A 22,737-nucleotide genomic window follows, 5' to 3' on the forward strand; every position below is an offset into this window, starting at 1 on the left:
CTGTCCGCTCCCGGAGCAGGAGAAGCGGCTGCTTCGCGCACACAACAGCGGAGCGGCAGCCCTACGCTCCGAAGCGCTGCTTCAGCCGAAAGACGCCGGCCACCGGCGCTTGGCTTCGGACAGCTCCGGAGAGCCGTAGTGTGCGTCTGCACTAGACTGCATCATAGCGAAAAGCTTTGGCAGTGTGTCTCGCAGGGAGATAGCTTAGGAGCGCAGCGCACTTATGCCTCCCTTGTCCAAAAACACGATTTTACTGCACACTCCAAAAATAGTGCTCTTTCCTGGGCAATACGTAAGCTGCTATCTAGCGGCCGTGATTTTTCGGCTACTCTTGCTCAGCTAGTTGTTTTAACGTGCACAGGCCGTCCTGGCTTTCAGTGCACAGTGATAGCAATCGCAAAAGTCTAGCAGCTGCTGACTCCCAAACACAAGGCGCTGGCTATGTTCTTGCTTCTCGACAACTCAACGCAGCCCTTCATTTCTGCAGTTGCCATCGAGGTCTCTGCATGTCGGAGACTCAGAGGACGAGCACGAGTTTCCCAGGAGGGGCTGTATCAGGACGAATTCAAAACTCAGGAAAATTGTCCTGGAACACCTTCCCTAAGGATGCTAGAATGGAATTGAAGAGGCAGGCGTGCGGCCACCACGGTCCTCTAGCAGTCCTTAGGGTGCGCGCAGAAGCCCGGTGCTCTGCGGCTTCGTTCTTCGCCCTCGTACAAGCTACCGCTCTCTCCGGCTCCCGGAGCAGGAGAAGCGGCTGCTTCGCGCACACAACAGCGGAGCGGCAGCCCTACGCTCCGAAGCGCTGCTTCAGCCGAAAGACGCCGGCCACCGGCGCTTGGCTTCGGACAGCTCCGGAGAGCCGTAGTGTGCGTCTGCACTAGACTGCATCATAGCGAAAAGCTTTGGCAGTGTGTCTCGCAGGGAGATAGCTTAGGAGCGCAGCGCACTTATGCCTCCCTTGTCCAAAAACACGATTTTACTGCACACTCCAAACACAATGCTCTTTCCAGGGCAATATATAAGCTGCTTTCTGACGGCCGTGATCTTTCGATTACTCTTGCCCAGCTCGTTGTTTTAACGTGCACATGCCGTCCTGGCATTCAGTGCACAGTGAAAGCAATTGCAAAAGTCCAGCAGCTGCTGACTCCCAAACTCCAGGCTATGTTCTTGCTTCTCGACAACTCAACGCAGTCCTTCATTTCTGCAGTTGCCATCGAGGTCTCTGCACTCGGAGACTCAGAGGACGCGCACGAGTTTCCCAGGAGGGGCTGCATCAGGACGAATTCAAAACTCAGGAAAATTGTCCTGGAACACCTTCCCTAAGGATACTAGAATGGAATTGAAGAGGAAGGCGAGCGGCCACCACGGTCCTCTAGCAGTCCTTAGGGGGCGCGGAGAAGCCGGGTGCTCTGCGGCTTCGTTCTTCGCCCTCGTACAAGCTACCGCTCTGTCCGCTCCCGGAGCAGGAGAAGCGGCTGCTTCGCGCACACAACAGCGGAGCGGCAGCCCTACGCTCCGAAGCGCTGCTTCAGCCGAAAGACGCCGGCCACCGGCGCTTAGCTTCGGACAGCTCCGGAGAGCCGTAGTGTGCGTCTGCACTAGACTGCATGATAACGAAAAGCTTTGGCAGTGTGTCTCGCAGGGAGATAGCTTAGGAGCGCAGCGCACTTTTGCCTCCCTTGTCCAGAAACACGCATTTGCTGCACACTCCAAAAACACTGCTCTTCCTATGGTAATATGTAAGCTGCTGTCTGACGCCCGTTCTCTTCTGCCCACTCTTGCCCAGCTCGTTGTTTTAACGTGCACGTGCCGTCCTGGCATTCAGTGCACAGTGAAAGCAATCGCAAAAGTCCAGCAGCTGCTGACTGCCAAACACAAGGCGCTGGCTATGTTCTTGCTTCTCGACAACTCAACGCAGCCCTTCATTTCTGCAGCTGCCATCGAGTTCTCTGCATCTCGAGCCTTCGGAAACGAGCACGAGTTTCCCAAGAGGGGCTTCATCAGGACGAAGTCAAAATCCAGGAAAATTGTCTCGGAGCATTTTCAATAAAGCATGCCAGCAGTGCATTGAAAAGGCAGGGAGCTTTAGCCACCGTCCTCTATCAGTCGCAAGACTGTGCACACAATGTCGTCTCTCTGCAGCAACGTTCTTTGCCCTCGTACAAGCTACAGCTCTCTCCGGCTCCCGGAGCAGGAGAAGCGGCTGCTTCGCGCACACAACAGCGGAGCGGCAGCCCTACGCTCCGAAGCGCTGCTTCAGCCGAAAGACGCCGGCCACCGGCGCTTGGCTTCGGACAGCTCCGGAGAGCCGTAGTGTGCGTCTGCACTAGACTGCATCATAGCGAAAAGCTTTGGCAGTGTGTCTCGCAGGGAGATAGCTTAGGAGCGCAGCGCACTTATGCCTCCCTTGTCCAAAAACACGATTTTACTGCACACTCCAAAAATAGTGCTCTTTCCTGGGCAATACGTAAGCTGCTATCTAGCGGCCGTGATTTTTCGGCTACTCTTGCTCAGCTAGTTGTTTTAACGTGCACAGGCCGTCCTGGCTTTCAGTGCACAGTGATAGCAATCGCAAAAGTCTCGCAGCTGCTGACTCCCAAACACAAGGCGCTGGCTATGTTCTTGCTTCTCGACAACTCAACGCAGCCCTTCATTTCTGCAGTTGCCATCGAGGTCTCTGCATGTCGGAGACTCAGAGGACGAGCACGAGTTTCCCAGGAGGGGCTGTATCAGGACGAATTCAAAACTCAGGAAAATTGTCCTGGAACACCTTCCCTAAGGATGCTAGAATGGAATTGAAGAGGCAGGCGTGCGGCCACCACGGTCCTCTAGCAGTCCTTAGGGTGCGCGCAGAAGCCCGGTGCTCTGCGGCTTCGTTCTTCGCCCTCGTACAAGCTACCGCTCTCTCCGGCTCCCGGAGCAGGAGAAGCGGCTGCTTCGCGCACACAACAGCGGAGCGGCAGCCCTACGCTCCGAAGCGCTGCTTCAGCCGAAAGACGCCGGCCACCGGCGCTTGGCTTCGGACAGCTCCGGAGAGCCGTAGTGTGCGTCTGCACTAGACTGCATCATAGCGAAAAGCTTTGGCAGTGTGTCTCGCAGGGAGATAGCTTAGGAGCGCAGGGTACTTATGCCTCCCTTGTCCAAAAACACGATTTTACTGCACACTCCAAACACAATGCTCTTTCCAGGGCAATATATAAGCTGCTTTCTGACGGCCGTGATCTTTCGATTACTCTTGCCCAGCTCGTTGTTTTAACGTGCACATGCCGTCCTGGCATTCAGTGCACAGTGAAAGCAATTGCAAAAGTCCAGCAGCTGCTGACTCCCAAACTCCAGGCTATGTTCTTGCTTCTCGACAACTCAACGCAGCCCTTCATTTCTGCAGTTGCCATCGAGGTCTCTGCACTCGGAGACTCAGAGGACGCGCACGAGTTTCCCAGGAGGGGCTGCATCAGGACGAATTCAAAACTCAGGAAAATTGTCCTGGAACACCTTCCCTAAGGATACTAGAATGGAATTGAAGAGGCAGGCGAGCGGCCACCACGGTCCTCTAGCAGTCCTTAGGGGGCGCGGAGAAGCCGGGTGCTCTGCGGCTTCGTTCTTCGCCCTCGTACAAGCTACCGCTCTGTCCGCTCCCGGAGCAGGAGAAGCGGCTGCTTCGCGCACACAACAGCGGAGCGGCAGCCCTACGCTCCGAAGCGCTGCTTCAGCCGAAAGACGCCGGCCACCGGCGCTTAGCTTCGGACAGCTCCGGAGAGCCGTAGTGTGCGTCTGCACTAGACTGCATGATAACGAAAAGCTTTGGCAGTGTGTCTCGCAGGGAGATAGCTTAGGAGCGCAGCGCACTTTTGCCTCCCTTGTCCAGAAACACGCATTTGCTGCACACTCCAAAAACACTGCTCTTCCTATGGTAATATGTAAGCTGCTGTCTGACGCCCGTTCTCTTCTGCCCACTCTTGCCCAGCTCGTTGTTTTAACGTGCACGTGCCGTCCTGGCATTCAGTGCACAGTGAAAGCAATCGCAAAAGTCCAGCAGCTGCTGACTGCCAAACACAAGGCGCTGGCTATGTTCTTGCTTCTCGACAACTCAACGCAGCCCTTCATTTCTGCAGCTGCCATCGAGTTCTCTGCATCTCGAGCCTTCGGAAACGAGCACGAGTTTCCCAAGAGGGGCTTCATCAGGACGAAGTCAAAACCCAGGAAAATTGTCTCGGAGCACCTTCAATAAAGCATGCCAGCAGTGCATTGAAAAGGCAGGGAGCTTTAGCCACCGTCCTCTATCAGTCGCAAGGCTGTGCACACAATGTCGTCTCTCTGCAGCAACGTTCTTCACCCTCGTACAAGCTACCGCTCTGTCCGCTCCCGGAGCAGGAGAAGCGGCTGCTTCGCGCACACAACAGCGGAGCGGCAGCCCTACGCTCCGAAGCGCTGCTTCAGCCGAAAGACGCCGGCCACCGGCGCTTGGCTTCGGACAGCTCCGGAGAGCCGCAGTGTGCGTCTGCACTGGACTGCATCATAGCGAAAAGCTTTGGCAGTGTGTCTCGCAGGGAGATAGCTTAGGAGCGCAGCGCACTTATGCCTCCCTTGTCCAAAAACACGATTTTACTGCACACTCCAAAAATAGTGCTCTTTCCTGGGCAATACGTAAGCTGCTATCTAGCGGCCGTGATTTTTCGGCTACTCTTGCTCAGCTAGTTGTTTTAACGTGCACAGGCCGTCCTGGCTTTCAGTGCACAGTGATAGCAATCGCAAAAGTCTAGCAGCTGCTGACTCCCAAACACAAGGCGCTGGCTATGTTCTTGCTTCTCGACAACTCAACGCAGCCCTTCATTTCTGCAGTTGCCATCGAGGTCTCTGCATGTCGGAGACTCAGAGGACGAGCACGAGTTTCCCATGAGGGGCTGCATCAGGACGAATTCAAAACTCAGGAAAATTGTCCTGGAACACCTTCCCTAAGGATGCTAGAATGGAATTGAAGAGGCAGGCGTGCGGCCACCACGGTCCTCTAGCAGTCCTTAGGGTGCGCGCAGAAGCCCGGTGCTCTGCGGCTTCGTTCTTCGCCCTCGTACAAGCTACCGCTCTCTCCGGCTCCCGGAGCAGGAGAAGCGGCTGCTTCGCGCACACAACAGCGGAGCGGCAGCCCTACGCTCCGAAGCGCTGCTTCAGCCGAAAGACGCCGGCCACCGGCGCTTGGCTTCGGACAGCTCCGGAGAGACGTAGTGTGCGTCTGCACTAGACTGCATCATAGCGAAAAGCTTTGGCAGTGTGTCTCGCAGGGAGATAGCTTAGGAGCGCAGCGCACTTATGCCTCCCTTGTCCAGAAACACGATTTTACTGCACACTCCAAACACAATGCTCTTTCCAGGGCAATATATAAGCTGCTTTCTGACGGCCGTGATCTTTCGATTACTCTTGCCCAGCTCGTTGTTTTAACGTGCACATGCCGTCCTGGCATTCAGTGCACAGTGAAAGCAATTGCAAAAGTCCAGCAGCTGCTGACTCCCAAACTCCAGGCTATGTTCTTGCTTCTCGACAACTCAACGCAGCCCTTCATTTCTGCAGTTGCCATCGAGGTCTCTGCACTCGGAGACTCAGAGGACGCGCACGAGTTTCCCAGGAGGGGCTGCATCAGGACGAATTCAAAACTCAGGAAAATTGTCCTGGAACACCTTCCCTAAGGATACTAGAATGGAATTGAAGAGGAAGGCGAGCGGCCACCACGGTCCTCTAGCAGTCCTTAGGGGGCGCGGAGAAGCCGGGTGCTCTGCGGCTTCGTTCTTCGCCCTCGTACAAGCTACCGCTCTGTCCGCTCCCGGAGCAGGAGAAGCGGCTGCTTCGCGCACACAACAGCGGAGCGGCAGCCCTACGCTCCGAAGCGCTGCTTCAGCCGAAAGACGCCGGCCACCGGCGCTTAGCTTCGGACAGCTCCGGAGAGCCGTAGTGTGCGTCTGCACTAGACTGCATGATAACGAAAAGCTTTGGCAGTGTGTCTCGCAGGGAGATAGCTTAGGAGCGCAGCGCACTTTTGCCTCCCTTGTCCAGAAACACGCATTTGCTGCACACTCCAAAAACACTGCTCTTCCTATGGTAATATGTAAGCTGCTGTCTGACGCCCGTTCTCTTCTGCCCACTCTTGCCCAGCTCGTTGTTTTAACGTGCACGTGCCGTCCTGGCATTCAGTGCACAGTGAAAGCAATCGCAAAAGTCCAGCAGCTGCTGACTGCCAAACACAAGGCGCTGGCTATGTTCTTGCTTCTCGACAACTCAACGCAGCCCTTCATTTCTGCAGCTGCCATCGAGTTCTCTGCATCTCGAGCCTTCGGAAACGAGCACGAGTTTCCCAAGAGGGGCTTCATCAGGACGAAGTCAAAACCCAGGAAAATTGTCTCGGAGCATTTTCAATAAAGCATGCCAGCAGTGCATTGAAAAGGCAGGGAGCTTTAGCCACCGTCCTCTATCAGTCGCAAGACTGTGCACACAATTTCGTCTCTCTGCAGCAACGTTCTTTGCCCTCGTACAAGCTACAGCTCTCTCCGGCTCCCGGAGCAGGAGAAGCGGCTGCTTCGCGCACACAACAGCGGAGCGGCAGCCCTACGCTCCAAAGCGCTGCTTCAGCCGAAAGACGCCGGCCACCGGCGCTTGGCTTCGGACAGCTCCGGAGAGCCGTAGTGTGCGTCTGCACTAGACTGCATCATAGCGAAAAGCTTTGGCAGTGTGTCTCGCAGGGAGATAGCTTAGGAGCGCAGCGCACTTATGCCTCCCTTGTCCAAAACACGATTTTACTGCACACTCCAAAAATAGTGCTCTTTCCTGGGCAATACGTAAGCTGCTATCTAGCGGCCGTGATTTTTCGGCTACTCTTGCTCAGCTAGTTGTTTTAACGTGCACAGGCCGTCCTGGCTTTCAGTGCACAGTGATAGCAATCGCAAAAGTCTAGCAGCTGCTGACTCCCAAACACAAGGCGCTGGCTATGTTCTTGCTTCTCGACAACTCACGCAGCCCTTCATTTCTGCAGTTGCCATCGAGGTCTCTGCATGTCAGAGACTCAGAGGACGAGCACGAGTTTCCCAGGAGGGGCTGCATCAGGAGGAATTCAAAACTCAGGAAAATTGTCCTGGAACACCTTCCCTAAGGATGCTAGAAGGGAATTGAAGAGGCAGGCGAGCGGCCACCACGTCCTCTAGCAGTCCTTCGGGTGCGCGCAGAAGCCCGGTGCTCTGCGGCTTCGTTCTTCGCCCTCGTACAAACTACCGCTCTCTCCGGCTCCCGGAGCAGGAGAAGCGGCTGCTTCGCGCACACAACAGCGGAGCGGCAGCCCTACGCTCCGAAGCGCTGCTTCAGCCGAAAGACGCCGGCCACCGGCGCTTGGCTTCGGACAGCTCCGGAGAGCCGTAGTGTGCGTCTGCACTAGACTGCATCATAGCGAAAAGCTTTGGCAGTGTGTCTCGCAGAGAGATAGCTTAGGAGCGCAGCGCACTTATGCCTCCCTTGTCCAGAAACACGATTTTACTGCACACTCCAAAAACAGTACTCTTCCCAGGGCAATATGTAAGCTGCTGTCTGACGCCCGTTCTCTTCTGCCCACTCTTGCCCAGCTCGTTGTTGCAGCGTGCACGTGCCTTCCTGGCATTAAGAGCACAGTGAAAGCAATCGCAGAATCCAGCAGCTGCTGACTCCCAAACACAAGGCGCTGGCTAAGTTCTTGCTTCTCCACACTTCAACAGAGTCCTTCATTTCTGCAGCTGCCATCGAGTTTTCTGCATCTCGAGCCTTCTGGGACGAGCACCAATTTCCCAGGAGGGGCTGCATCAGGACGAAGTCAAAACCCAGGAAAGTTGTCTCGGAACACCTTCAATAAAGCATGCCAGCAGTGCATTGAAAAGGCAGGGAGCTATAGCCACCGTCCTCTAGCAGTCGCAAGGCTGTGCACACAATGTCGTCTCCCTGCGGCAACGTTCTTCGCCCTCGTGCAAGCTACCGCTCTGTCCGGCTCCCGGAGCAGGAGAAGCGGCTGCTTCGCGCACACAACAGCGGAGCGGCAGCCGTACGCTCCGAAGCGCTGCTTCAGCCGAAAGACGCCGGCCACCGGCGCTTGGCTTCGGACAGCTCCGGAGAGCCGTAGTGTGCGTCTGCACTAGACTGCATCCTAGCGAAAAGCTTTGGCAGTGTGTCTCGCAGGGAGATAGCTTAGGAGCGCAGCGCACTAATGCCTCCCTTGTCCAGAAACACGATTTTACTGCACACTCCAAAAACAGTACTCTTCCCAGGGCAATATGCCAGATGCTCTCTGAAGCCCGTGCACCCTTCCTACTCTTGCCCAGCTCGTTGTTTTAACGTGCACATGCCGTCCTGGCATTCAGTGCACAGTGAAAGCAATCGCAAAAGTCCAGCAGCTGCTGACTCCCAAACACAAGGCGCTGGCTATGTTTTTGCTTCTCGACAACTCAACGCAGCCCTTCATTTCTGCAGTTGACATCGAGGTCTCTGCATGTCGGAGACTCAGAGGACGAGCACGAGTTTCCCACGAGGGGCTGCATCAGGAGGAATTCAAAACTCAGGGAATTTGCCCTGGAACACCTTCCATTAGGATGCTAGAAGAGAATTGAAGAGGCAGGCGTGCGGCCACCACCGTCCTCTAGCAGTCCTTAGGGTGTGCGCAGAAGCCCGGTGCTCTGCGGCTTCGTTCTTCGCCCTCGTGCAAGCTACCGCTCTGTCCGGCTCCCGGAGCAGGAGAAGGGGCTGCTTCGCGCACACAACAGCGGAGCGGCAGCCGTACGCTCCGAAGCGCTGCTTCAGCCGAAAGACGCCGGCCACCGGCGCTTCGCTTCGGACAGCTCCGGAGAGCCGTAGTGTGCGTCTGCACTAGACTGCATCATCGCGAAAAGCTTTGGCAGTGTGTCTCGCAGGGAGAAAGCATAGCAGCGCAGCGCACTTATGCCTCCCTTGTCCAGAAACACGATTTTACTGCACACTCCAAAAACAGTACTCTTCCCAGGGCAATATATAAGCTGCTTTCTGACGGCCGTGATCTTTCGATTACTCTTGCCCAGCTCGTTGTTTTAACGTGCACATGCCGTCCTGGCATTCAGTGCACAGTGAAAGCAATCGCAAAAGTCCAGCAGCTGCTGACTCCCAAACACAAGGCGCTGTCTACGTTCTTGCTTCTCCACACTTCAACAGAGTCCTTCATTTCTGCAGCTGCCATCGAGTTTTCTGCATCTCGAGCCTTCTGGGACGAGCACCAATTTCCCAGGAGGGGCTGCATCAGGACGAAGTCAAAACCCAGCAAAGTTGTCTCGGAACACCTTCAATAAAGCATGCCAGCAGTGCGTTGAAAAGGCAGGGAGCTTTAGCCACCGTCCTCTAGCAGTCGCAAGGCTGTGCACACAATGTCGTCTGCCTGCGGCAACGTTCTTCGCCCTCGTGCAAGCTACCGCTCTGTCCGGCTCCCGGAGCAGGAGAAGCGGCTGCTTCGCGCACACAACAGCGGAGCGGCAGCCGTACGCTCCGAAGCGCTGCTTCAGCCGAAAGACGCCGGCCACCGGCGCTTGGCTTCGGACAGCTCCGGAGAGCCGTAGTGTGCGTCTGCACTAGACTGCATCCTAGCGAAAAGCTTTGGCAGTGTGTCTCGCAGGGAGATAGCTTAGGAGCGCAGCGCACTTATGCCTCCCTTGCCCAGAAACACGATTTTACTGCACACTCCAAAAACAGTACTCTTCCCAGGGCAATATATAAGCTGCTTTCTGATGGCCGTGATCCCTCCCTGCTCTTGCCCAGCTCGTTGTTTTAATGTGCACATGCCGTCCTGGCATTCAGTGCACAGTGAAAGCAATCGCAAAAGTCCAGCAGCTGCTGACTCCCAAACACAAAGCGCTGGCTATGTTCTTGCTTCTCCACACTTCAACAGAGTCCTTCATTTCTGCAGCTGCCATCGAGTTTTCTGCATCTCGAGCCTTCTGGGACGAGCACCAATTTCCCCGGAGGGGCTGCATCAGGACGAAGTCAAAACCCAGGAAAGTTGTCTCGGAACACCTTCAATAAAGCATGCCAGCAGTGCATTGAAAAGGCAGGGAGCTATAGCCACCGTCCTCTAGCAGTCGCAAGGCTGTGCACACAATGTCGTCTCCCTGCGGCAACGTTCTTCGCCCTCATGCAAGCTACCGCTCTGTCCGGCTCCCGGAGCAGGAGAAGCGGCTGCTTCGCGCACACAAGAGCGGAGCGGCAGCCGTACGCTCCGAAGCGCTGCTTCAGCCGAAAGACGCCGGCCACCGGCGCTTCGCTTCGGACAGCTCCGGAGAGCCGTAGTGTGCGTCTGCACTAGACTGCATCCTAGCGAAAAGCTTTGGCAGTGTGTCTCGCAGAGAGATAGCTTAGGAGCGCAGCGCACTTATGCCTCCCTTGTCCAGAAACACGATTTTGCTGCACACTCCAAAAACACTGCCCTTTCCATGGTACTATGTAAGCTGCTGTCTGACGCCCGTTCTCTTCTGCCCACTCTTGCCCAGCTGGTTGTTGCAGCGTGCACGTGCCTTCCTGGCATTAAGAGCACAGTGAAAGCAATCGCAAAATCCAGCAGCTGCTGACTCCCAAACACAAGGCGCTTGTCTACGTTCTTGCTTCTCGACAACTCAACGCAGCCCTTCATTTCTGCAGCTGCCATCCAGTTTTCTGTATCTTGAGCCTTCTGGGACGAGCACCAATTTCCCAGGAGGGGCTGCATCAGGACGAAGTCAAAACCCAGGAAAGTTGTCTCGGAACACCTTCAATAAAGCATGCCAGCAGTGCATTGAAAAGGCAGGTAGCTTTAGCCACCGTCCTCTAGCAGTCGCAAGGCTGTGCACACAATGTCGTCTCCCTGCGGCAACGTTCTTCGCCCTCGTGAAAGCTACCGCTCTGTCCGGCTCCCGGAGCAGGAGAAGCGGCTGCTTCGCGCACACAACAGCGGAGCGGCAGCTGTACGCTCCGAAGCGCTGCTTCAGCCGAAAGACGCCGGCCACCGGCGCTTGGCTTCGGACAGCTCCGGAGAGCCGTAGTGTGCGTCTGCACTAGACTGCATCATCGCGAAAAGCTTTGGCAGTGTGTCTCGCAGGGAGATAGCTTAGGAGCGCAGCGCACTTATGCCTCCCTTGTCCAGAAACACGATTTTACTGCACACTCCAAAAACAGTACTCTTCCCAGGGCAATATATAAGCTGTTTTCTGACGGCCGTGATCTTTCGATTACTCTTGCGCAGCTCGTTGTTGCAGCGTGCACGTGCCGTCCTGGCATTCAGTGCACAGTGAAAGCAATCGCAAAAGTCCAGCAGCTGCTGACTCCCAAACACAAGGCGCTGGCTACGTTCTTGCTTCTCCACACTTCAACAGAGTCCTTCATTTCTGCAGCTGCCATCGAGTTTTCTGCATCTCGAGCCTTCTGGGACGAGCACCAATTTCCCAGGAGGGGCTGCATCAGGACGAAGTCAAAACCCAGCAAAGTTGTCTTGGAACACCTTCAATAAAGCATGCCAGCAGTGCATTGAAAAGGCAGGTAGCTTTAGCCACCGTCCTCTAGCAGTCGCAAGGCTGTGCACACAATGTCGTCTCCCTGCGGCAACGTTCTTCGCCCTCGTGCAAGCTACCGCTCTGTCCGGCTCCCGGAGCAGGAGAAGCGGCTGCTTCGCGCACACAAGAGCGGAGCGGCAGCCGTACGCTCCGAAGCGCTGCTTCAGCCGAAAGACGCCGGCCACCGGCGCTTGGCTTCGGACAGCTCCGGAGAGCCGTAGTGTGCGTCTGCACTAGACTGCATCCTAGCGAAAAGCTTTGGCAGTGTGCCTCGCAGGGAGATAGCTTAGGAGCGCAGCGCACTAATGCCTCCCTTGTCCAGAAACACGATTTTACTGCACACTCCAAAAACAGTACTCTTCCCAGGGCAATATGCCAGATGCTCTCTGAAGCCCGTGCTCCCTTCCTACTCTTGCCCAGCTCGTTGTTTTAACGTGCACATGCCGTCCTGGCATTCAGTGCACAGTGAAAGCAATCGCAAAAGTCCAGCAGCTGCTGACTCCCAAACACAAGGCGTTGGCTATGTTTTTGCTTCTCGACAACTCAACGCAGCCCTTCATTTCTGCAGTTGACATCGAGGTCTCTGCATGTCGGAGACTCAGAGGACGAGCACGAGTTTCCCACGAGGGGCTGCATCAGGAGGAATTCAAAACTCAGGGAATTTGCCCTGGAACACCTTCCATTAGGATGCTAGAAGAGAATTGAAGAGGCAGGCGTGCGGCCACCACCGTCCTCTAGCAGTCCTTAGGGTGTGCGCAGAAGCCCGGTGCTCTGCGGCTTCGTTCTTCGCCCTCGTGCAAGCTACCTCTCTGTTTGGCTCCCGGAGCAGGAGAAGCGGCTGCTTCGCGCACACAACAGCGGAGCGGCAGCCCTACGCTCCGAAGCGCTGCTTCAGCCGAAAGACGCCGGCCACCGGCGCTTGGCTTCGGACAGCTCCGGAGAGCCGTAGTGTGCGTCTGCACTAGACTGCATCCTAGCGAAAAGCTTTGGCAGTGTGTCTCGCAGGGAGAAAGCATAGCAGCGCAGCGCACTTATGCCTCCCTTGTCCAGAAACACGATTTTACTGCACACTCCAAAAACAGTACTCTTCCCAGGGCAATATATAAGCTGCTTTCTGACGGCCGTGATCTTTCGATTACTCTTGCCCAGCTCGTTGTTTTAACGTGCACATGCCGTCCTGGCATTCAGTGCACAGTGAAAGCAATCGCAGAAGTCCAGCAGCTGCTGACTCCCAAACACAAGGCGCTGGCTATGTTCTTCTTCTCCACACTTCAACAGAGTCCTTCATTTCTGCAGCTGCCATCGAGTTTTCTGCATCTTGAGCCTTCTGGGACGAGCACCAATTTCCCCGGAGGGGCTGCATCAGGACGAAGTCAAAACCCAGCAAAGTTGTCTCGGAACACCTTCAATAAAGCATGCCAGCAGTGCATTGAAAAGGCAGGGAGCTATAGCCACCGTCCTCTAGCAGTCGCAAGGCTGTGCACACAATGTCGTCTCCCTGCGGCAACGTTCTTCGCCCTCGTGCAAGCTACCGCTCTGTCCGGCTCCCGGAGCAGGAGAAGCGGCTGCTTCGCGCACACAAGAGCGGAGCGGCAGCCGTACGCTCCGAAGCGCTGCTTCAGCCGAAAGACGCCGGCCACCGGCGCTTGGCTTCGGACAGCTCCGGAGAGCCGTAGTGTGCGTCTGCACTAGACTGCATCCTAGCGAAAAGCTTTGGCAGTGTGTCTCACGGGGAGAAAGCATAGCAGCGCAGCGCACTTATGCCTCCCTTGTCCAGAAACACGGATTTGCTGCACACTCCAAAAACACTGCTCTTTCCATGGTACTATGTAAGCTGCTGTCTGACGCCCGTTCTCTTCTGCCCACTCTTGCGCAGCTCGTTGTTGCAGCGTGCACGTGCCTTCCTGGCATTAAGAGCACAGTGAAAGCAATCGCAAAATCCAGCAGCTGCTGACTCCCAAACACAAGGCGCTGGCTATGTTCTTGCTTCTCCACACTTCAACAGAGTCCTTCATTTCTGCAGCTGCCATCGAGTTTTCTGAATCTCGAGCTTTCTGGGACGAGCACCAATTTCCCAGGAGGGGCTGCATCAGGACGAAGTCAAAACCCAGCAAAGTTGTCTCGGAACACCTTCAATAAAGCATGCCAGCAGTGCATTGAAAAGGCAGGGAGCTTTAGCCACCGTCCTCTAGCAGTCGCAAGGCTGTGCACACAATGTCGTCTCCCTGCGGCAACGTTCTTCGCCCTCGTGCAAGCTACCGCTCTGTCCGGCTCCCGGAGCAGGAGAAGCGGCTGCTTCGCGCACACAAGAGCGGAGCGGCAGCCGTACGCTCCGAAGCGCTGCTTCAGCCGAAAGACGCCGGCCACCGGCGCTTGGCTTCGGACAGCTCCGGAGAGCCGTAGTGTGCATCTGCACTAGACTGCATCCTAGCGAAAAGCTTTGGCAGTGTGTCTCGCAGGGAGATAGCTTAGGAGCGCAGCGCACTTATGCCTCCCTTGCCCAGAAACACGATTTTACTGCACACTCCAAAAACAGTACTCTTCCCAGGGCAATATATAAGCTGCTTTCTGATGGCCGTGATCCCTCCCTGCTCTTGCCCAGCTCGTTGTTTTAACGTGCACATGCCGTCCTGGCATTCAGTGCACAGTGAAAGCAATCGCAAAAGTCCAGCAGCTGCTGACTCCCAAACACAAGGCGCTGGCTATGTTCTTGCTTCTCCACACTTCAACAGAGTCCTTCATTTCTGCAGCTGCCATCGAGTTTTCTGCATCTCGAGCCTTCTGGGACGAGCACCAATTTCCCCGGAGGGGCTGCATCAGGACGAAGTCAAAACCCAGCAAAGTTGTCTCGGAACACCTTCAATAAAGCATGCCAGCAGTGCATTGAAAAGGCAGGGAGCTATAGCCACCGTCCTCTAGCAGTCGCAAGGCTGTGCACACAATGTCGTCTCCCTGCGGCAACGTTCTTCGCCCTCGTGCAAGCTACCGCTCTGTCCGGCTCCCGGAGCAGGAGAAGCGGCTGCTTCGCGCACACAAGAGCGGAGCGGCAGCCGTACGCTCCGAAGCGCTGCTTCAGCCGAAAGACGCCGGCCACCGGCGCTTGGCTTCGGACAGCTCCGGAGAGCCGTAGTGTGCGTCTGCACTAGACTGCATCCTAGCGAAAAGCTTTGGCAGTGTGTCTCGCAAGGAGAAAGCATAGCAGCGCAGCGCACTTATGCCTCCCTTGTCCAGAAACACGGATTTGCTGCACACTCCAAAAACACTGCTCTTTCCATGCTACTATGTAAGCTGCTGTCTGACGCCCGTTCTCTTCTGCCCACTCTTGCCCAGCTCGTTGTTGCAGCGTGCACGTGCCGTCCTGGCATTAAGAGCACAGTGAAAGCAATCGCAAAATCCAGCAGCTGCTGACTCCCAAACACAAGGCGCTGGCTACGTTCTTGCTTCTCCACACTTCAACAGAGTCCTTCATTTCTGCAGCTGCCATCGAGTTTTCTGCATCTCGAGCTTTCTGGGACGAGCACCAATTTCCCAGGAGGGGCTGCATCAGGACGAAGTCAAAACCCAGCAAAGTTGTCTCGGAACACCTTCAATAAAGCATGCCAGCAGTGCATTGAAAAGGCAGGTAGCTTTAGCCACCGTCCTCTAGCAGTCGCAAGGCTGTGCACACAATGTCGTCTCCCTGCGGCAACGTTCTTCGCCCTCGTGCAAGCTACCGCTCTGTCCGGCTCCCGGAGCAGGAGAAGCGGCTGCTTCGCGCACACAACAGCGGAGCGGCAGCCGTACGCTCCGAAGCGCTGCTTCAGCCGAAAGACGCCGGCCACCGGCGCTTGGCTTCGGACAGCTCCGGAGAGCCGTAGTGTGCGTCTGCACTAGACTGCATCCTAGCGAAAAGCTTTGGCAGTGTGTCTCGCAGGGAGATAGCTTAGGAGCGCAGCGCACTTATGCCTCCCTTGTCCAGAAACACGATTTTACTGCACACTCCAAAAACAGTACTCTTCCCAGGGCAATATGCCAGATGCTCTCTGATGCCCGTGCTCCCTTCCTACTCTTGCCCAGCTCGTTGTTTTAACGTGCACATGCCGTCCTGGCATTCAGTGCACAGTGAAAGCAATCGCAAAAGTCCAGCAGCTGCTGACTCCCAAACACAAGGCGCTGGCTATGTTCTTGCTTCTCGACAACGCAACGCAGCCCTTCATTTCTGCAGTTGACATCGAGGTCTCTGCATGTCGGAGACTCGGAGGACGAGCACGAGTTTCCCACGAGGGGCTGCATCAGGAGGAATTCAAAACTCAGGGAATTTGCCCTGGAACACCTTCCATTAGGATGCTAGAAGAGAATTGAAGAGGCAGGCGTGCGGCCACCACCGTCCTCTAGCAGTCCTTCGGGTGCGCGCAGAAGCCCGGTGCTCTGCGGCTTCGTTCTTCGCCCTCGTGCAAGCTACCGCTCTGTCCGGCTCCCGGAGCAGGAGAAGGGGCTGCTTCACGCACACAAGAGCGGAGCGGCAGCCGTACGCTCCGAAGCGCTGCTTCAGCCGAAAGACGCCGGCCACCGGCGCTTCGCTTCGGACAGCTCCGGAGAGCCGTAGTGTGCGTCTGCACTAGACTGCATCCTAGCGAAAAGCTTTGGCAGTGTGTCTCGCAGAGAGATAGCTTAGGAGCGCAGCGCACTTATGCCTCCCTTGTCCAGAAACACGGATTTGCTGCACACTCCAAAAACACTGCCCTTTCCATGGTACTATGTAAGCTGCTGTCTGACGCCCGTTCTCTTCTGCCCACTCTTGCCCAGCTCGTTGTTGCAGCGTGCACGTGCCGTCCTGGCATTCAGTGCACAGTGAAAGCAATCGCAAAAGTCCAGCAGCTGCTGACTCCCAAACACAAGGCTCTGTCTACGTTCTTGCTTCTCCACACTTCAACAGAGTCCTTCATTTCTGCAGCTGCCATCGAGTTTTCTGCATCTCGAGCCTTCTGGGACGAGCACCAATTTCCCAGGAGGGGCTGCATCAGGACGAAGTCAAAACCCAGCAAAGTTGTCTCGGAACACCTTCAATAAAGCATGCCAGCAGTGCATTGAAAAGGCAGGGAGCTATAGCCACCGTCCTCTAGCAGTCGCAAGGCTGTGCACACAATGTCGTCTCCCTGCGGCAACGTTCTTCGCCCTCATGCAAGCTACCGCTCTGTCCGGCTCCCGGAGCAGGAGAAGCGGCTGCTTCGCGCACACAAGAGCGGAGCGGCAGCCGTACGCTCCGAAGCGCTGCTTCAGCCGAAAGACGCCAGCCACCGGCGCTTGGCTTCGGACAGCTCCGGAGAGCCGTAGTGTGCGTCTGCACTAGACTGCATCCTAGCGAAAAGCTTTGGCAGTGTGTCTCGCAAGGAGATAGCTTAGGAGCGCAGCGCACTTATGCCTCCCTTGCCCAGAAACACGATTTTACTGCACACTCCAAAAACAGTACTCTTCCCAGGGCAATATATAAGCTGCTTTCTGATGGCCGTGATCCCTCCCTGCTCTTGCCCAGCTCGTTGTTTTAACGTGCACATGCCGTCCTGGCATTCAGTGCACAGTGAAAGCAATCGCAAAAGTCCAGCAGCTGCTGACTCCCAAACACAAGGCGCTGGCTATGTTTTTGCTTCTCGACAACTCAACGCAGCCCTTCATTTCTGCAGTTGACATCGAGGTCTCTGCATGTCGGAGACTCAGAGGACGAGCACGAGTTTCCCAGGAGGGGCTGCATCAGGAGGAATTCAAAACTCAGGGAATTTGCCCTGGAACACCTTCCATTAGGATGCTAGAAGAGAATTGAAGAGGCAGGCGTGCGGCCACCACCGTCCTCTAGCAGTCCTTAGGGTGTGCGCAGAAGCCCGGTGCTCTGCGGCTTCGTTCTTCGCCCTCGTGCAAGCTACCTCTCTGTCCGGCTCCCGGAGCAGGAGAAGCGGCTGCTTCGCGCACACAACAGCGGAGCGGCAGCCGTACGCTCCGAAGCGCTGCTTCAGCCGAAAGACGCCGGCCACCGGCGCTTGGCTTCGGACAGCTCAGGAGAGCCGTAGTGTGCGTCTGCACTAGACTGCATCATCGCGAAAAGCTTTGGCAGTGTGTCTCGCAGGGAGAAAGCATAGCAGCGCAGCGCACTTATGCCTCCCTTGTCCAGAAACACGATTTTACTGCACACTCCAAAAACAGTACTCTTCCCAGGGCAATATATAAGCTGTTTTCTGACGGCCGTGATCTTTCGATTACTCTTGCCCAGCTCGTTGTTTTAACGTGCACAGGCCGTCCTGGCATTCAGTGCACAGTGAAAGCAATCGCAAAAGTCCAGCAGCTGCTGACTCCCAAACACAAGGCCCTGTCTACGTTCTTGCTTCTCCACACTTCAACAGAGTCCTTCATTTCTGCAGCTGCCATCGAGTTTTCTGCATCTCGAGCCTTCTGGGATGAGCACCAATTTCCCCGGAGGGGCTGCATCAGGACGAAGTCAAAACCCAGGAAAGTTGTCTCGGAACACCTTCAATAAAGCATGCCAGCAGTGCATTGAAAAGGCAGGGAGCTTTAGCCACCGTCCTCTAGCAGTCGCAAGGCTGTGCACACAATGTCGTCTCCCTGCGGCAACGTTCTTCGCCCTCGTACAAGCTACCGCTCTGTCCGGCTCCCGGAGCAGGAGAAGCGGCTGCTTCGCGCACACAACAGCGGAGCGGCAGCCCTACGCTCCGAAGCGCTGCTTCAGCCGAAAGACGCCGACCACCGGCGCTTGGCTTCGGACAGCTCCGGAGAGCCGTAGTGTGCGTCTGCACTAGACTGCATCCTAGCGAAAAGCTTTGGCAGTGTGTCTCGCAGAGAGATAGCTTAGGAGCGCAGCGCACTTATGCCTCCCTTGCCCAGAAACACGATATTACTGCACACTCCAAAAACAGTACTCTTCCCAGGGCAATATATAAGCTGCTTTCTGATGGCCGTGATCCCTCCCTACTCTTGCCCAGCTCGTTGTTTTAACGTGCACATGCCGTCCTGGCATTCAGTGCACAGTGAAAGCAATCGCAAAAGTCCAGCAGCTGCTGACTCCCAAACACAAGGCGCTGGCTATGTTCTTGCTTCTCCACACTTCAACAGAGTCCTTCATTTCTGCAGCTGCCATCGAGTTTTCTGCATCTCGAGCCTTCTGGGACGAGCACCAATTTCCCCGGAGGGGCTGCATCAGGACGAAGTCAAAACCCAGCAAAGTTGTCTCGGAACACCTTCAATAAAGCATGCCAGCAGTGCATTGAAAAGGCAGGGAGCTATAGCCACCGTCCTCTAGCAGTCGCAAGGCTGTGCACACAATGTCGTCTCCCTGCGGCAACGTTCTTCGCCCTCGTGCAAGCTACCGCTCTGTCCGGCTCCCGGAGCAGGAGAAGCGGCTGCTTCGCGCACACAAGAGCGGAGAGGCAGCCGTACGCTCCGAAGCGCTGCTTCAGCCGAAAGATGCCGGCCACCGGCGCTTGGCTTCGGACAGCTCCGGAGAGCCGTAGTGTGCGTCTGCACTAGACTGCATCATAGCGAAAAGCTTTGGCAGTGTGTCTCGCAGGGAGATAGCTTAGGAGCGCAGCGCACTAATGCCTCCCTTGTCCAGAAACACGATTTTACTGCACACTCCAAAAACAGTACTCTTCCCAGGGCAATATGCCAGATGCTCTCTGAAGCCCGTGCTCCCTTCCTACTCTTGCCCAGCTCGTTGTTTTAACGTGCACATGCCGTCCTGGCATTCAGTGCACAGTGAAAGCAATCGCAAAAGTCCAGCAGCTGCTGACTCCCAAACACAAGGCGCTGGCTATGTTTTTGCTTCTCGACAACTCAACGCAGCCCTTCATTTCTGCAGTTGACATCGAGGTCTCTGCATGTCGGAGACTCAGAGGACGAGCACGAGTTTCCCAGGAGGGGCTGCATCAGGAGGAATTCAAAACTCAGGGAATTTGCCCTGGAACACCTTCCATTAGGATGCTAGAAGAGAATTGAAGAGGCAGGCGTGCGGCCACCACCGTCCTCTAGCAGTCCTTAGGGTGTGCGCAGAAGCCCGGTGCTCTGCGGCTTCGTTCTTCGCCCTCGTGCAAGCTACCGCTCTGTCCGGTTCCCGGAGCAGGAGAAGCGGCTGCTTCGCGCACACAAGAGCGGAGCGGCAGCCGTACGCTCCGAAGCGCTGCTTCAGCCGAAAGACGCCGGCCACCGGCGCTTGGCTTCGGACAGCTCCGGAGAGCCGTAGTGTGCGTCTGCACTAGACTGCATCCTAGCGAAAAGCTTTGGCAGTGTGTCTCGCAGGGAGAAAGCATAGCAGCGCAGCGCACTTATGCCTCCCTTGTCCAGAAACACGATTTTACTGCACACTCCAAAAACAGTACTCTTCCCAGGGCAATATATAAGCTGCTTTCCTACGGCCGTGATCTTTCGATTACTCTTGCCCAGCTCGTTGTTTTAACGTGCACAGGCCGTCCTGGCATTCAGTGCACAGTGAAAGCAATCGCAAAAGTCCAGCAGCTGCTGACTCCCAAACACAAGGCGCTGTCTACGTTCTTGCTTCTCCACACTTCAACAGAGTCCTTCATTTCTGCAGCTGCCATTGAATTTTCTGCATCTCGAGCCTTCTGGGACGAGCACCAATTTCCCCGGAGGGGCTGCATCAGGACGAAGTCAAAACCCAGCAAAGTTGTCTCGGAACACCTTCAATAAAGCATGCCAGCAGTGCATTGAAAAGGCAGGGAGCTTTAGCCACCGTCCTCTAGCAGTCGCAAGGCTGTGCACACAATGTCGTCTCCTTGTGGCAACGTTCTTCGCCCTTGTACAAGCTACCGCTCTGTCCGGCTCCCGGAGCAGGAGAAGCGGCTGCTTCGCGCACACAACAGCGGAGCGGCAGCCGTACGCTCCGAAGCGCTGCTTCAGCCGAAAGACGCCGGCCACCGGCGCTTGGCTTCGGACAGCTCCGGAGAGCCGTAGTGTGCGTCTGCACTAGACTGCATCCTGGCGAATAGCTTTGGCAGTGTGTCTCGCAGGGAGATAGCTTAGGAGCGCAGCGCACTTATGCCTCCCTTGCCCAGAAACACGATTTTACTGCACACTCCAAAAACAGTACTCTTCCCAGGGCAATATATAAGCTGCTTTCTGATGGCCGTGATCCCTCCCTGCTCTTGCCCAGCTCGTTGTTTTAACGTGCACATGCCGTCCTGGCATTCAGTGCACAGTGAAAGCAATCGCAAAAGTCCAGCAGCTGCTGACTCCCAAACACAAGGCGCTGGCTATGTTCTTGCTTCTCCACACTTCAACAGAGTCCTTCATTTCTGCAGCTGCCATCGAGTTTTCTGCATCTCGAGCCTTCTGGGACGAGCACCAATTTCCCAGGAGGGGCTGCATCAGGACGAAATCAAAACCCAGGAAAGTTGTCTCGGAACACCTTCAATAAAGTATGCCAGCAGTGCATTGAAAAGGCAGGGAGCTATAGCCACCGTCCTCTAGCAGTCGCAAGGCTGTGCACACAATGTCGTCTCCCTGCGGCAACGTTCTTCGCCCTCGTGCAAGCTACCGCTCTGTCCGGCTCCCGGAGCAGGAGAAGCGGCTGCTTCGCGCACACAAGAGCGGAGCGGCAGCCGTACGCTCCGAAGCGCTGCTTCAGCCGAAAGACGCCGGCCACCGGCGCTTGGCTTCGGACAGCTCCGGAGAGCCGTAGTGTGCGTCTGCAACTAGACTGCATCATAGCGAAAAGCTTGGGCAGTGTGTCTCGCAGGGAGATAGCTTAGGAGCGCAGCGCACTTATGCCTCCCTTGCCCAGAAACACGATTTTACTGCACACTCCAAAAACAGTACTCTTCCCAGGGCAATATATAAGCTGTTTTCTGACGGCCGTGATCTTTCGATTACTCTTGCCCAGCTCGTTGTTTCAGCGTGCACGTGCCGTCCTGGCATTCAGTGCACAGTGAAAGCAATCGCAAAAGTCCAGCAGCTGCTGACTCCCAAACACAAGGCGCTGGCTATGTTCTTGCTTCTCCACACTTCAACAGAGTCCTTCATTTCTGCAGCTGCCATCGAGTTTTCTGCATCTCGAGCCTTCTGGGACGAGCACCAATTTTCCAGGAGGGGCTGCATCAAGACGAAGTCAAAACCCAGGAAAGTTGTCTCGGAACACCTTCAATAAAGCATGCCAGCAGTGCATTGAAAAGGCAGGGAGCTTTAGCCACCGTCCTCTAGCAGTCGCAAGGCTGTGCACACAATGTCGTCTCCCTGCGGCAACGTTCTTCGCCCTCATGCAAGCTACCGCTCTGTCCGGCTCCCGGAGCAGGAGAAGCGGCTGCTTCGCGCACACAAGAGCGGAGCGGCAGCCGTACGCTCCGAAGCGCTGCTTCAGCCGAAAGACGCCGGCCACCGGCGCTTGGCTTCGGACAGCTCCGGAGAGCCGTAGTGTGCGTCTGCACTAGACTGCATGATAACGAACAGCTTTGGCAGTGTGTCTCGCAGAGAGATAGCTTAGGAGCGCAGCGCACTTATGCCTCCCTTGTCCAGAAACACGGATTTGCTGCACACTCCAAAAACACTGCTCTTTCCATGGTACTATGTAAGCTGCTGTCTGACGCCCGTTCTCTTCTGCCCACTCTTGCCCAGCTCGTTGTTGCAGCGTGCACGTGCCTTCCTGGCATTAAGAGCACAGTGAAAGCAATCGCAAAATCCAGCAGCTGCTGACTCCCAAACACAAGGCGCTGGCTACGTTCTTGCTTCTCCACACTTCAACAGAGTCCTTCATTTCTGCAGCTGCCATCGAGTTTTCTGCATCTCGAGCCTTCTGGGACGAGCACCAATTTCCCAGGAGGGGCTGCATCAGGACGAAGTCAAAACCCAGCAAAGTTGTCTCGGAACACCTTCAATAAAGCATGCCAGCAGTGCATTGAAAAGGCAGGGAGCTATAGCCACCGTCCTCTAGCAGTCGCAAGGCTGTGCACACAATGTCGTCTCCCTGCGGCAACGTTCTTCGCCCTCATGCAAGCTACCGCTCTGTCCGGCTCCCGGAGCAGGAGAAGCGGCTGCTTCGCGCACACAAGAGCGGAGCGGCAGCCGTACGCTCCGAAGCGCTGCTTCAGCCGAAAGACGCCAGCCACCGGCGCTTGGCTTCGGACAGCTCCGGAGAGCCGTAGTGTGCGTCTGCACTAGACTGCATCATAGCGAAAAGCTTTGGCAGTGTGTCTCGCAGGGA

The sequence above is a fragment of the Lonchura striata genome, chromosome 12 (genome assembly GCF_046129695.1).
Source record: "Lonchura striata isolate bLonStr1 chromosome 12, bLonStr1.mat, whole genome shotgun sequence".
Classification (NCBI taxonomy): domain Eukaryota; kingdom Metazoa; phylum Chordata; class Aves; order Passeriformes; family Estrildidae; genus Lonchura; species Lonchura striata.